Source organism: Pinus tabuliformis, chromosome 2_1 (assembly GCF_031772625.1).
Source record: "Pinus tabuliformis cultivar Carrire ecotype Pingquan chromosome 2_1, CPIR1, whole genome shotgun sequence".
Taxonomy (NCBI): Eukaryota; Viridiplantae; Streptophyta; class Pinopsida; order Pinales; family Pinaceae; genus Pinus; species Pinus tabuliformis.
In genome coordinates this window covers 107,345,068-107,358,985 of record NC_142299.1, presented here as the reverse complement: position 1 = coordinate 107,358,985, position 13,918 = coordinate 107,345,068, and positions in this window count along the sequence as shown.

The window sequence follows — 13,918 nt, the reverse complement described above, 5'->3', positions numbered from 1 at the left end:
GAAATTCCTTAGTCTCATGCAATATACTTAAATTATTTGCAGCAAGCAAGATGTCATCAACATAAAGGACCAGATAAATAAACTTGCTCCCACTGATCTTTTGGTATATACAGTGATCAACCGTATTTTCCTTAAAACCAAAAGATGTAATAATGGTATTGAACTTAATATACCATTGTCGGGATGCTTGTTTAAGCCCATATATTGACTTCTTAAGTTTACACACCAATTGTTCTTTACCTTCTACAGAAAAACCCTCAGGTTGATCCATATAAACATCCTCATCAAGATCTCCATTCAGAAAGGCTGTTTTCACATCCATTTGATGCAACTCCAAATCATAATGAGCTACTAATGCCATTATTATTCTTAGTGAGTCCTTTTTCGAAACAGGAGAAAATGTCTCCTTGTAATCAACACCATCTTTCTGAGTGTAACCCTTAGCAACAAGTCTAGCTTTATACCGTTCGATATTACCACTAGAGTCATGTTTGGTTTTAAAAACCCATTTGCATCCGACTCTTTTACAGCCATGTGGTAACTCAACGAGATCCCAAACTTCATTATGTTGCCTGGATTTCATTTCTTCTTTCATGGCATTAATCCATTCCTTTGACTCTTTACTTTCTACAGCATGTGAAAACGAAACTGGATCCTTATTGATTCCAATATCATAATCTGATTCTTGCATATAAACCACATAATCATCAGAAATAGCTGACCTACGATTTCTTTGAGGTCTTCTTAATGCTACTTGTTGTGGTTCATGCATATCAGTATTATGTAAGTCATTTCCTTCAGGAAGTACTTCTTCATTTATATGTTGTTCATTATCATCATGCTGTTCTATAATAGCTGGAACAACATTTGGAGTAATAGTAGATGGAGGAACTATTCTAGGCCATGTAACATTTACCCTTGTTTCCTTTATTTCTACTATTTCTCTTCTAGTACTCCCACTGACTTCACCATTCTCAATGAATCTTGCATTACCAATTTCTACAATTCTTGGACTATGATAAGGACAGTAAAACACATACCCTTTAGATTTCTCAGGGTAACCTAAAAAATACCCACTGATCGTTCGAGAATCTAATTTCTTTTCATGTGGATTATAAATTCTCGCTTCCGCTGGACAACCCCAAACATGCAGGTGTCTTAAGCTAGGTTTCCTGTTAGTCCATAACTCAAAAGGAGTCTTTTGAACAGCTTTACTAGGAACCCTATTCAACAAATAATTAGCGGTTTTGAGAGCATACGACCACAAATTCTTAGGTAGTGTAGAATCTGACATCATACTCCTAATCATATCAATTAACGTCCTATTGCGCCTTTCTGCTACACCATTTTGCTGTGGTGTACCTGGCATTGTGTATTGCGCACATATGCCATGACTTTCGAGGAATTTTGCAAATGGACCTGGACACTGGCCTGACTCATTATATTTACCATAATATTCACCACCTCTATCAGACCTTATGATTTTCACCTTTTTATCTAATTGCCTCTCAACTTCCTTTACAAACGTCTCAAGGACATTCACAGATTGAGATTTTTCATGAAGCAAATAGACATAACCATAACGGGAAAAATCGTCAATAAAAGTGATGAAATACTTTTCTCCATTAAAGGCTGGAGTGTCCATAGGTCCGCAAATATCAGTGTGTATTATTTCAAGAAGTTGGCTGCTTCTAGTGGCTCCTTTCTTATTATGTTTGGTTTGTTTACCTTTAATACAATCCACACATAATTCTAGATCACTAAAGTCCAAATCTGACAAAATTTCATTACTTACTAATCTCATCATTCTTTCTTTGGATATATGACCTAGTCGTTTATGCCACAAGAAAGCAGAATTTTCATTCAACCTGCTACGTTTACATCCAACATTATTTACTACATTCAACAAGGAATTCGCATAAGTGTCATTCAGTTTCAATTTATATAAACCATCAATTAGAATACCAGAACCAAAATTATCAGTATTCTTATATAAATCAAAACAACCAGATCCAATCATACATTTAAAACCAGAAATATCCAATTTACTTGCGGAAATAAGGTTTCTAGATAATGAAGGTACATAAAGGGTATTGTATAAGTCTAATACATATCCACTTTCTAGAATTAGACGATAAGTCCCAATGCCTTCAATTGAAGATTTCATTCCGTTTCCCATAAAGAGAAAACGATCTTCATTTGGATTTATGGTTCGGATCGTAAGAAATCCCTGCATATTGTTGGAAACATGAGTTGTAGCACCAGTATCAAGCCACCATGTATTAATAGGAACTTCAACTAAATTTGATTCAAAACATACGAAAGATAGATAACCTGCAAATCAAAAATGAAATAACTATAAGCTCATAACTAACGCGATTCAGATGTAGACATAATAGTATAATATAGCACTCCTTTGGGTAGATACTATCTTATACTTAACATAATTAAATACCAAAACATAAGTAGGTAATAAATATATTCAATTAAATAGAACTGACATCTTTGGATGATCAATATTTATTTAATCAAAATATCTATCAAACCTCATCATGTCAACTAGTTATAGAACAAGACTTTCCTTTGGGTAAGTTCTCAGGTTCTATCATTAGTGACGCCAGTTTTTAATTGGTATTATTATAACTGGCAATTTCTATCAATAATCATTATGTCACTTATGCACTAAATGATTATTCTAATTTTGACCACTTTGGTGATTAACAAAATCATAAATCTCATGTGCATAAATAATTTATAACACATACCTTATGCAAAACAACATTCTGATTTTGACCACTTTGGTGATTAACAAAATCATAAATCTCATGTGCATAAATAATTTATAACACATACCTTATGCAAAACAATCAGTCATAGAGCAATTACTTTTATGCCCAAATTTCAAACGTCAATCGAAATAGTAACTTTCCTACAGGAGTTCTACTCAACTTTTGCAAGCGAGAAAATTTTAGTAATGAACAGGCCACGCCTCCCAGTCATACGACGTACACAGTTGCCCTGTGATCCCCTTTATCAAAATGTTTCTGACCAATCCCATATGTCAGGTCTAATCCCATATTGGAAAGCTTCTAAAAAGCGTGCAAGCGAGTGTCAATTTTGAAGCTTTACCGTATAGGCATCGTATACGATTCAGACGTTTCGTATTTGGGATTTTCGCCCTTTGTCCATGCAAAGATTCAGCGTTTCAATTTCAATTGGGCGTTACATTTTAAAATTGGAATCGACACGGTTTGTTTCAAAGCCATCACAATAATATTAATCATAAACCAAGAATAGTATCCATGACATGCGTGAAGAGTAACATGTAAAGAAACCCAAAATTATTTTATTTAGGAGGGAAGATCCTAGAAGCTTATGACATAACTTTCGAAACAAGCATATACTGATCAGTCATTGTGGCTTTCGAGCATTCACCAAACAATAATGAAGGAAATGGAGTATGGGGTTTTATGTGCATGCAGCTTTAATGGAACCAGACAGGCTATACAGCGAAGTGAACCACAGAAATGGCTAGCCATCGGGATTCATAATTTTGTGGGATTTGGAGTCGTATTTTAATACGTGCCCCTATTGTTCTTATAATAATTATAGCGATGACCTTGATTTGTATAAGTGCCAGTCGTAAGTCCCTTGGTCAAAAGAAAAATTCAACACGTTACAGCCACTAAATAGCGGCCTAATATCTTCGAGAAGTGAAATGGGTTCATTCGAAAACCTAGAGGTAAGCTCTTAACCCCTTTTGTGAAGCATGCACAGGACTTGGTTAACAACGAAAGGATGCAAACAGGGGTCAATAGGCGCATAGTCAAAGGACTCATGAATGCGTGATCATTTCATGAAACCCCACAGTTTCCCGAAGGCTCAATCACATGAGTAAAGCACAGAACAGATCAATTGCAATCATAGGAAATATTCAGTTATTGATTGTGGTTCTGATACCAAATGTAAAATATAGCTACTAACAGCCCAAAGATCATCAATACCAAATATTTCACATTCAGAACTTAATATGTTGTTTAAGATGACATACCTTGACTACAGCGGAAGATGTAATGGCTGCCATCTTCTGTCTTCTGTCTTCTGTCTTCTTCTCAGAATTCGGTTTCTCTCCTCTTGCCCTCACTTTCTTTATGTGTTTCTTGATGGAGAAGAATACAACTCTTGTGTGGGAGAGAGAGGACCCAATCCTTTATATATTATTTAACTCTAATCTGGTACCTCCATCATATACCAATTCAACGCTTAAGATCTAATGCTTTAGATTAGAAACTGCTTTAAGATAAGATCTAAATGCTTTAAGATTAGATCGGGTCACATTAAGATTAGAAACTGCTTTAACGTTAAAAGCATTTGCTGTTTCCAATAACAGATTTCTAACATAAACTTCCAAAGTGTGAGTACAGCCCTTAGCCTTTGTTTTCTTCTCGCTACGAGCCAGCGACGTGGTGAACGTAGAAAGAGATATTCCCTTCTTACACCGTTTGTGTGGTGAATTCAAAGGTGACCGGCCTCGCAGTTCTCTTTCAATAGGCCCACGTAAACTTGGGTTCACTTTTTCTTTATTGTTTCTATTTATTCATAGATGGACATTTTGATCACGTTAGAGATATTAATTTTTTAAGGTGGTAAATTTTCTAGTAACGTAAATGTTTGTGGAAGTGAGGATCTTTCGTTATGGGTTATTATTAGTTTTTATGGGAAAATTAAAAGAGGTAATAATATTTTTTTTTACTTAATTTAATTTATGGGTAGTATACAATTTTAAGTAAGAAATGTGAAATTTTGATACTTATATATTTTAATGCATAAATAAATAAAAAAATTAAATATACTTTGTTATATAAAGTTAAATATTATTTTAATATACAATTTAAAATTAAGTATTTTTTTAAGAATATTAATATTTAATGAATTATATATTTGATTGGTTTATATAATTCTGCACAATATAAAAGTTGAAATATTTTTTGGATTATTTTTTTCAATATATATAAATAAACATTTTTTCATATATATATATATGAAAAAATAATTATTTATATATATTAAAAAATAGCTGAAGAAAGATATCTCAATTTCTGTGTTGTGAATATATATATATATATATATATATATATATATATATTAATTAAAACATTGATATTCATTAAAAATATATCATTTAAGTAATTAAAAATTAAATAATAAAAATATATATTTAATTAAATATATAAAACAATTGGATCAAGGTAGAAGAACAAGAAGAAATGACTTGCATTGAGGAGAAACTCTATGACAATCCAAATCCCGCACTCCAATCACCAGAACCATTCCAAACACTATTTATATATCCACATCCTTTTGATAGTTCCTATTAACTTATAGTTTTTCTAAATCTCCAAAGTTGAAGCAGAGTCTCTAAAGTTGTCCCTAGTTCTATTACCTCTAGATATTCTCAAAATTTAAGGAGCTACTCCTCCAAGGATCTTTCCCTTGGATATATTAATTTTTTTTATGGAAAAGTGTACATGAATTATAAAGACTTAAAGAAAATACTTACTATTCATCTCAACAAGTAAGATAGAAGATGTATACCTAAAACCCTCTTAGATTGGTTATGTTTGCAGACCCTGCTAACTACTTTGGAGATGATACTTCAACTGGAAGATCTTGCTCCTAGCTTCCTAATCCAATTCCCTACACACAAGCATAGCCCAACAAGGTGATGCTTTTCCTCCACAGAATGTAGGTTAGCATGAACTAACAATAATCAAAACTAGGAATTCCTGCCTCCTACCCATTATTAGCAAGCTTCAAAAATTTGTTATAATACACTCATGGAAAGCTAAGTTGCATATTCTCAAACTAATGATAGAAGATGCATAAACACTCGAAGAATCACTTATCCAATCAACTACATGGTCACTGAACACACTAAAATAATGATTGTATATACACATGATCCTCTTCCTCAAGGTGAAAAATTAAGACTTGAAGTAAAGGAAAGTAAACTAGAGTTCAAGAAAAAAATTAATCAACTGACATCTTTCAACTTTGATAAAATCTAGGAGTTCATCATTGAACCCTTCACTGAGTATCAACGCACCAAGGTCTCGACCAAACAAATTATTTAACTATTGCATGTGTTGGAAGTATGCGTTGTGTCATGTCAAGTCAGAAGGAGCCTGCCGAGTTGGATAATCTTCTAAGAATTTATTCTTAGTGGAAATATTTCAATTAGTCTTCTCCATCTATGTCACTCACTAAAGGATGATCTATTTCTAGTTTTATTCTTGCTGCTATTTACTATTTTCTTTTAAAATGTTTTATTGGTAATTTCTTTCACATTTTGAAACATTGTTAAAGACTCACTTGAACCATCCATGTCACCCACTAAAGGATGATATCTTTCTAGTTTTATTCTTGCAACTGGTAATTTATTTCACATTTTGAAACATTGTTAAAGACTCTCTTGAACCTTGAAATTTTGAAAAAAAAAATGTTTTGTTGCATGTTGTCGATTTCCCTTTTAATCTGAAAAATTTCATTTTGATTCCATGTATAGAAAGAGTAAAAGGAAGATTCTTATATTACTTTTGTTTTCAAATTGATATTATTTGATTCCATGTATAGAAAGAGTGAAAGGAAGCTTCTTATATTACTTTTGTTTTCAATTTGATATATGCTTCTCCTTTTGATTCATTAAAAACTTATCGCCAATGTCAATGTATTTTTTTTTTTGAGTAAACAGGGCTTTGAAATTGAATGTGAATGAGTTAACTTAAGTTCAAGTTCTTCATTAGCAACAACTTCTTAAACTAAACTCTTAGATTATTGTGTCATTGAAGAATATTTATTCTATTTATACAAAATTTCATTAAATTCTTAATTTGTATTTTTACTTAAATTTATTATTTCCAGTAGTAAATGTCAATTTTGAAATAAAGTTTTTAGGAATTTTATGTAATAAGTTTATGGTTTCTTGAATATCATTCTTAAAAGAAAAATTTAAAACATTGATGTAGCAAGTATGTGATTCTATAGAAAATTTTACTTTATTTTCTATTTTTTTTTTTTTTAAATTTGACTATCCTTATAATTTCATAGTAATAATAATAAGTAATTACAATTTCTAAACATTTGTGAATAATATAAAGCTAATAATACGCACAAACATTAATTATAATTAGGGATGCTATTTGTTCTATATATACAATCAAACCTTGTATTGAATAACAATGATTTTTCTTTTTTCATATATATATAACTTTAATTTCTTCTATAAATTTTTAGAGCCTTATATACAAATTTGAAAAATTAAAAAAAAAAAAAGCTAAAACAAAATACATGTAATTTATGTTAAAAATGCACTCACATCCCCAAACTTAATTATCTTTCACCTTATTATTATCCTACTTTAAGATGCAATTTGACTAAAAAAATCAAATAATGTTTTCTAAAATTAACATTATAAAATAATATATATTTATTTTTAAAAAAATATATATTTTAATATTTTATTTACTATCTTTTTATTTTGCAATAATTTATTTCTATTAATTTTTATTAATGCAATGTACCACTGCTATCATAACAATACTGATGTTAAGCGCTAGGTTGTTATTGATGTCTTAGTGAGCTTGCTGTCCACATCACAATGTTATGAGATGTTCATTAAAATTATGTTATGAGATATTTATTAAAATTATAAATCCTAATTTTTTCATAATAATTTAAACAATTACTATTTAGAAAAAATTTAAGTGAAAAATCTATAAAATACATTTTAAATTATCATCAAATTCAAATTTAAACAAGTATTACATTGATTGCTAATTACTTTGTTATTTGATTCAATCAAGTAGCATTTTTTCAAGTTAATATTATAAAAAAATTATATATATTTATTTTTTAAAATTTTTATTTAGTTTTTCTTGTATTTAATTAGCTATCATTTTGTATTTCAATTATTTATTTCTATAAATATAATGTATCATTACTGTGATACTAGAATTTTGGTTATAGACTAGATATTTATGATAAACATCCAATCACTCTAGCTACACTTAAGAAACCTCCCATTATTTAAAGAAAAATGGGCAACCAAACCATGAACTTTGAATTCAATAGAGTAAAAATAGCTCTCCTCTCTCAACATTTAATTAACACTTGACTTGTTGAGCGTACGTTCAATGTGGGAAAAATTCCCCACATGCTAAGAGATGGTATCTATTTATTATAAGCCTCTATTCTTTGAATAAATTTGTCCATTTTCAATCTTGTGCTTATGCAATAAAAACACTTCAAATATGAATGTACCCACCTTCTTGATACAATCTCTATACATCTTTGCATACAAAAGAATTGTATACAATTTGTATACATAGGAGGTATATATATAGATAAACTACCCTGGACATGGACAAACTCTTTTCCGTCTGAGAAACTACGTTGCCAAGGTCCTTGGCGGTTCAAGTTTTGTGATATGTACATGTTACATGCTTGTGAGGCTAACAAAAAATATATATATATATATAACTTTTATATAATGCAATTGTTTTCAAGTCAACTAATTTATAAATAATATTTCTTTGTCCTATGTTATTGTGGACCATATGTTATAATATGGAAAACTGGAAAGGAGAGCTTCCAGTGTCATAAACTTAATAATGGAAGCTAGAACCTTGATCCGGAATTAACCTCAACTTGCCATGTCTCTATTTTCTTTGGCTTTGGGGTCAAAAATAATTATGAGATGTGGAAATAAGTATGAAAAAATTGTCCATACGTACCAAAACAAAATCTTATTGTTTAAGGTGAATAAATTGTAATTTTGCAAAACTATGTTTGCACATACATTGAAATCAAAACCTTATTAAATGTTTATCAATTAATATTGACCAAATTCTAAACCTTATCACTAACATGAATTCAACATTTTTACTCTAATTTAACTATATTTAAAATAAAGAAAAAAATAACTAAAATACTAATATATATATATACCAACCTTCTTAATGGGAGAAAATTTGATGGAAGGACGTCAACTTTCGAAGTGCTTCATGTGGCCAATAAAACTAGTTGAGGCCAACGCGTTGGCATCTTACCCACGTCACTAAACATTGCACAGGTACAGGACACTTTCAGCGTAGTGCTTCACGAAAGCAATCTGTCTTGATGTGTAGGTCGGTTTAATAAACTGATCGAACTTTATACCGTCTATTATGCCATGTAAAAGAAAACAGTTTGAACTTTAACGAAAAGGCATATGTTGAATCTATGGAGATTCTCTCGACAGGCTTCTCCTCGATCAATTTGATATTTGTTGTTTTTTACCTTTAATATTAGTATTCTTCCACTGCATTTACCTAATAATATATAATTATTATTGAGAAATATATAATTATTATTGAGAAATGTTTTGATATTTTGATGCATGCATAAGTATCGAGAGGGTTGTCCCCTCTCCGTTATCTCATTTGTCATTTACATCGATAAGCTCGAAGGTTATTTAGAGGACGCAGGATGTGATGGCACGATCTTAGCTGGGATAGTCGTCATCCTTCTTCTTTATGCTGACGATATTGTTCTTTTGGCAAGGTGTCCATCTGATCTTGATAAGCAACTCAGGCTTCTTAAGGATTTCTTCTCTACCATGGGTATGATTGTTAACACTGACAAAACAAAAGTTATGATTATCAAATCCAAGAAGGACACTTACGCTAATTTTATGTATGACAATAATAACTTGGAGGAAGTGCATTCTTACAAGTACCTAGGAATTGATATTCATCACAAGCTCAACTGGAACCATAGCATTGAGAAAAGGATTAATGGGGGTGGAAAGCTTATTTTGGTCTTGAAAATAATTGTAAAATAGCAAACCTCGTAATGTGGGATAAAAAGAAGTTCCTCTTTGAAACTTTAGTCACTTCTGTTATCTTATACGGCTGTGAGGTTTGGGGTTGCAGCATCTCTAGAGAATCATGGAGAAAGATTGAGCAAATCCAGAAGCGTTTTATAACTTATAACTTGAAAATTAAAAGTAATATACCCTATCCTATTCTCCTTATAGAAGCGGGTCTTTGCCCTATTGAGAGCCTAGCTATGCTTAGGTTTCTGTTGTATGAGCACAAAATCAATAACATAGACGATTATAGACTTCCTAAGCTAGCTTTAAATTCTAGCCAAAACCACCTAAGGCTCAATCGAGGATGGCATAAAGACACAAGGGCCTGGTTAAACTATTGGGAGATCAACGAAAATGATGCATTGCAAAACATAAATAACATTAAAGATATTGTTACTTCTAAGTTCAAAGAAAAAATGTGGTGTGAGAAAGATTTAGCAGCTAAAAGAAAATTGAGTTATTATAAGAAGGTCATCAACCCCACCCTAGAAGATCAAAAGTATCTCTCTATTTTAACTAGCTCAAAGAAGAAGATTAATATAGCAAAGATTAGAACGAATTCTCATGAGCTCCATAGTGAAACAGGGCGTTGGGCAGTTCCTAAAACGCCATGGATGGAAAGAATCTGCCATATATGTGAGAATAGGAACATCGAGGATGAAAACCACTTCCTCTTAGAGTGCCCGGCGTACAACCACATTAGATCTCAGTTTCACAATCTTTGTAACAACACTGACCTTCCTAGCCTTTTACAATGTCAAAATTATAGTGAGCTCGGGAGGCTTCTCTCCAAGATTTTTGAGCATAGGAATAAAATCTTAATATCAAAATAAATAATTTGTTTCTTTAGGTCCGATAGACCATTGTTTGGTCTCATGGGACGTTAACCATCATCATCATCATCATCATAAATCTTTTGTTAAAAAATTCAAGGTGGAAAATTTATTGATAAAATGAGGAGAAAACGAATACCAATAAAATGAATATAAAAAGAAAAGCACGATATATATATTAATAATAAAATAAAGGGAATAAATATAATTAATAAAATAAAGGGAATAAATATAATTTAAATGAGATGAATATAGAAGTATATGAATAAAAATAGAGTTATTTAATTAGATTGTTTTTTTTTTTTAAATCATGAAAATTTAAGTGATATTTTGATAAATTTTTGCAGGAATTTTTGTAAATCTAAGTTAAAGTCATTAAACTTCAAGATTTTGGGTGTCTAGAAGTTTTTTATAGTGTTGAATATATTGCTACTTTCAAAAATATGATTTAAAAACTACCAGATTTGTTGAAATCTTTTTTGCCCATTTTCAGACCAAAAGTGACCGTCATTACCACTTACAAAAATACCTAGGCTTTAATAGACTTGTCGATAAATCTTTATTAAAATATTTTTTTTTAAAATAAAAATATAATATTTTCAAATATAAAAATATATTTTTTAATATTTTAATAATTATAATTAAGTTAAATTTTTTTAAATACATTCTTTTGAAATAAAATATAAAAATATAATATTTCAAGATATAAAAATATATCTTTCTAATAAATATAAGTAAATTAGATTTTTTTTCAAATCTAAGAATTTTTTTCAATTTCTTTTTTTTCAAATACATAGGATAAAATTAAAATTTGATTTCTCTAAGTTATAAAACAAATATTTATAATAAATTTAAACCATAAAATAAATGTGAGTAAAAATAGTCATTCGTTTCATTTCCACAAGGAAAGCTATTGTTAAAAGTGTCTATGAAATACTCAGAAAAATTTAAACTGTCAAATAAATATTAGTAAATTTAATCATTGGTTCTTGTTTTGATTTCCATAAAAAATTACCATGGTTATTTACATTCTGATGGGTTAGGATTCATTAAACTGCATCTACAATTAATTAGAAAACTGATGTGTTACGATTTATTAGATTGCATTTCTAATTTATTAAAATATTACATGTTTTGTGTCGGTATGTTTTGTGCTGGTATATATGTATTCAGTTAGTTTTAATTAGCTTGAGTTTAATTCTAATTAACCCAGTGTTTACATGTAGTGTGTATATGATTTTATATGTATAACTAAATTTACTTTAATTGTTTTATGTATTGGGTTTCAAAATCAATATTGTGTAACTAAATTCATTTTTCATTCCCATTTTTCCTTCCTTTCGTGTGAGTAAATATTCTTCAGCTAAATCTGTATTTGTACTTTAATAATTCTATAACCTAAAATGAAATTTAAAATGTTTGGAAATTACAATAACAAAATCCTGCATTTCTTATTGAATTCAAGAGGCTTATACAGAGTTCAATGTGTATGACTAACATCCGCAATGCACACCGATTGCATTGAAATTTGAGATTCCTGGAAGTTGCAGTAAAAATTCTAACAAAATTCTGCATTTCTGAATAAATGGAAGAGGACTATACAATGATGAACATCCGCATTTAGGTCGAGTCTATGAAAATGCTTGAGAATTTGATGGGATCGCTATCGACTTTTAATGTGGGAACCAATTTTACAGTAACACTCTCCGCTTGATGTGCACTAAGAGATCGATGGCTTAACATGTCATTCATTCCCAACTTCAAACAACACCTCCTCGCTCTTTTCTGCTCAAAATCTCGTTTGCTATTTCGGTGCCTCTGCTGCTTTGGGGGAGGAGGCATGTGAGTGAATGTGCCCAAGTATAATTCTTCTTCTTCATTATTATCCTCTTCTTGCCCTAATATGATATACACGTGGAAGCACAAGGGCTTTTCATTTGTTACCTCTATTCCTTCTAATACCAGCTGCTCTTCCTTATCCTTCGTCCGCTTCAATGCCGCTGGTCTTCTTACGCGAGCTGTAACGACTTCCTTTTCATGTATTTCAGGAAGTTGTCGAGGAGGAGGGACTGCAGCTACGCCAGAAAACTCATCTGGGCTCTTGCCGTTTGGAGGCTTTAATGACTCCGGAGATCTGAGCCAGCAGAAGACGTCACTAATTTCCTGGCTGCAGAGTGGCGCATTCTTGAATTTTTCGGCTTCGTGCACAGCGTTTGCGAGCTTATGATAATTGGTGAAATCAGGAGGAGGAGGCATAGCCGCCATCATTTGTTGGGGTTTCAAGGGCAATGATGTGGATGCCAGGAGCAGTTGGCGACGATACATAGATCCTTGCGGGATTCGTTTCTCAGGAGTACAATGACAACGGATACAAGTAGCGTTTCTTTTCCATGGCTGCATCCTATTCTTCTTGTTGCTGCCTCTGAAAGTGGGATTGGTGGAGGTTGGTAAGACTGGAGTCTGAATTTTTGTATTTGCGTTTGTGTTTGGAGGCCAAGCGATGACGCCGGCTGATTTTGTGGAGGCCTTTAAGGAAGGAATCATGATGGCGATGCAAATTATGAAGTAATCAGTTAGGCAAAAGACTTTTGATTATAAGAAAATAGGGGAGGAGTGCCGAAGGAAGAAGGCGTAGGTTGGGGGAGCAAAAACCTTCTGCCGATAGGAAAGGAACCAGGGCGGAGGGAGGACACCCCAAGCTTTCTTATAACAAAGCGAGGACGAGAGGCGTGGGCTTCACTGTCACGCAGGAGAGGCATGTTTGACGTTTCGCGGTGGTGTGACAGTTAGACGGCTGTAAACAATGTGACAATTTCTGTTCGTCCCGCCAGCTAATAAAGGCGCGTTTTAAATACAAATTGGTGAATTGCTCACCCTTCGCCGAAGTCCACCTTTTCGCACGGTGGCGGTGGTATCGGAGGCCTCTGTTTTATTCTCGCTACGAGCCAGCGACGTGGTGAACGTAGAAAGAGATATTCCCTTTTTAGAGAGTGTGTGGAGGATTCAAAGGTGACCGGCCTAGCGGTTCTCTTTCAGAAGTTGTGAAATGAGATGGTGGCCATTTGTTTGCGTATCCAATCAGGCAGTGGCCATTTGTATCGACCAGAACCGGCTCATGAATTCATGGACCAAATTTAATTACGAAGAACTGTCTTCGCTAACACCTCTAACGTTT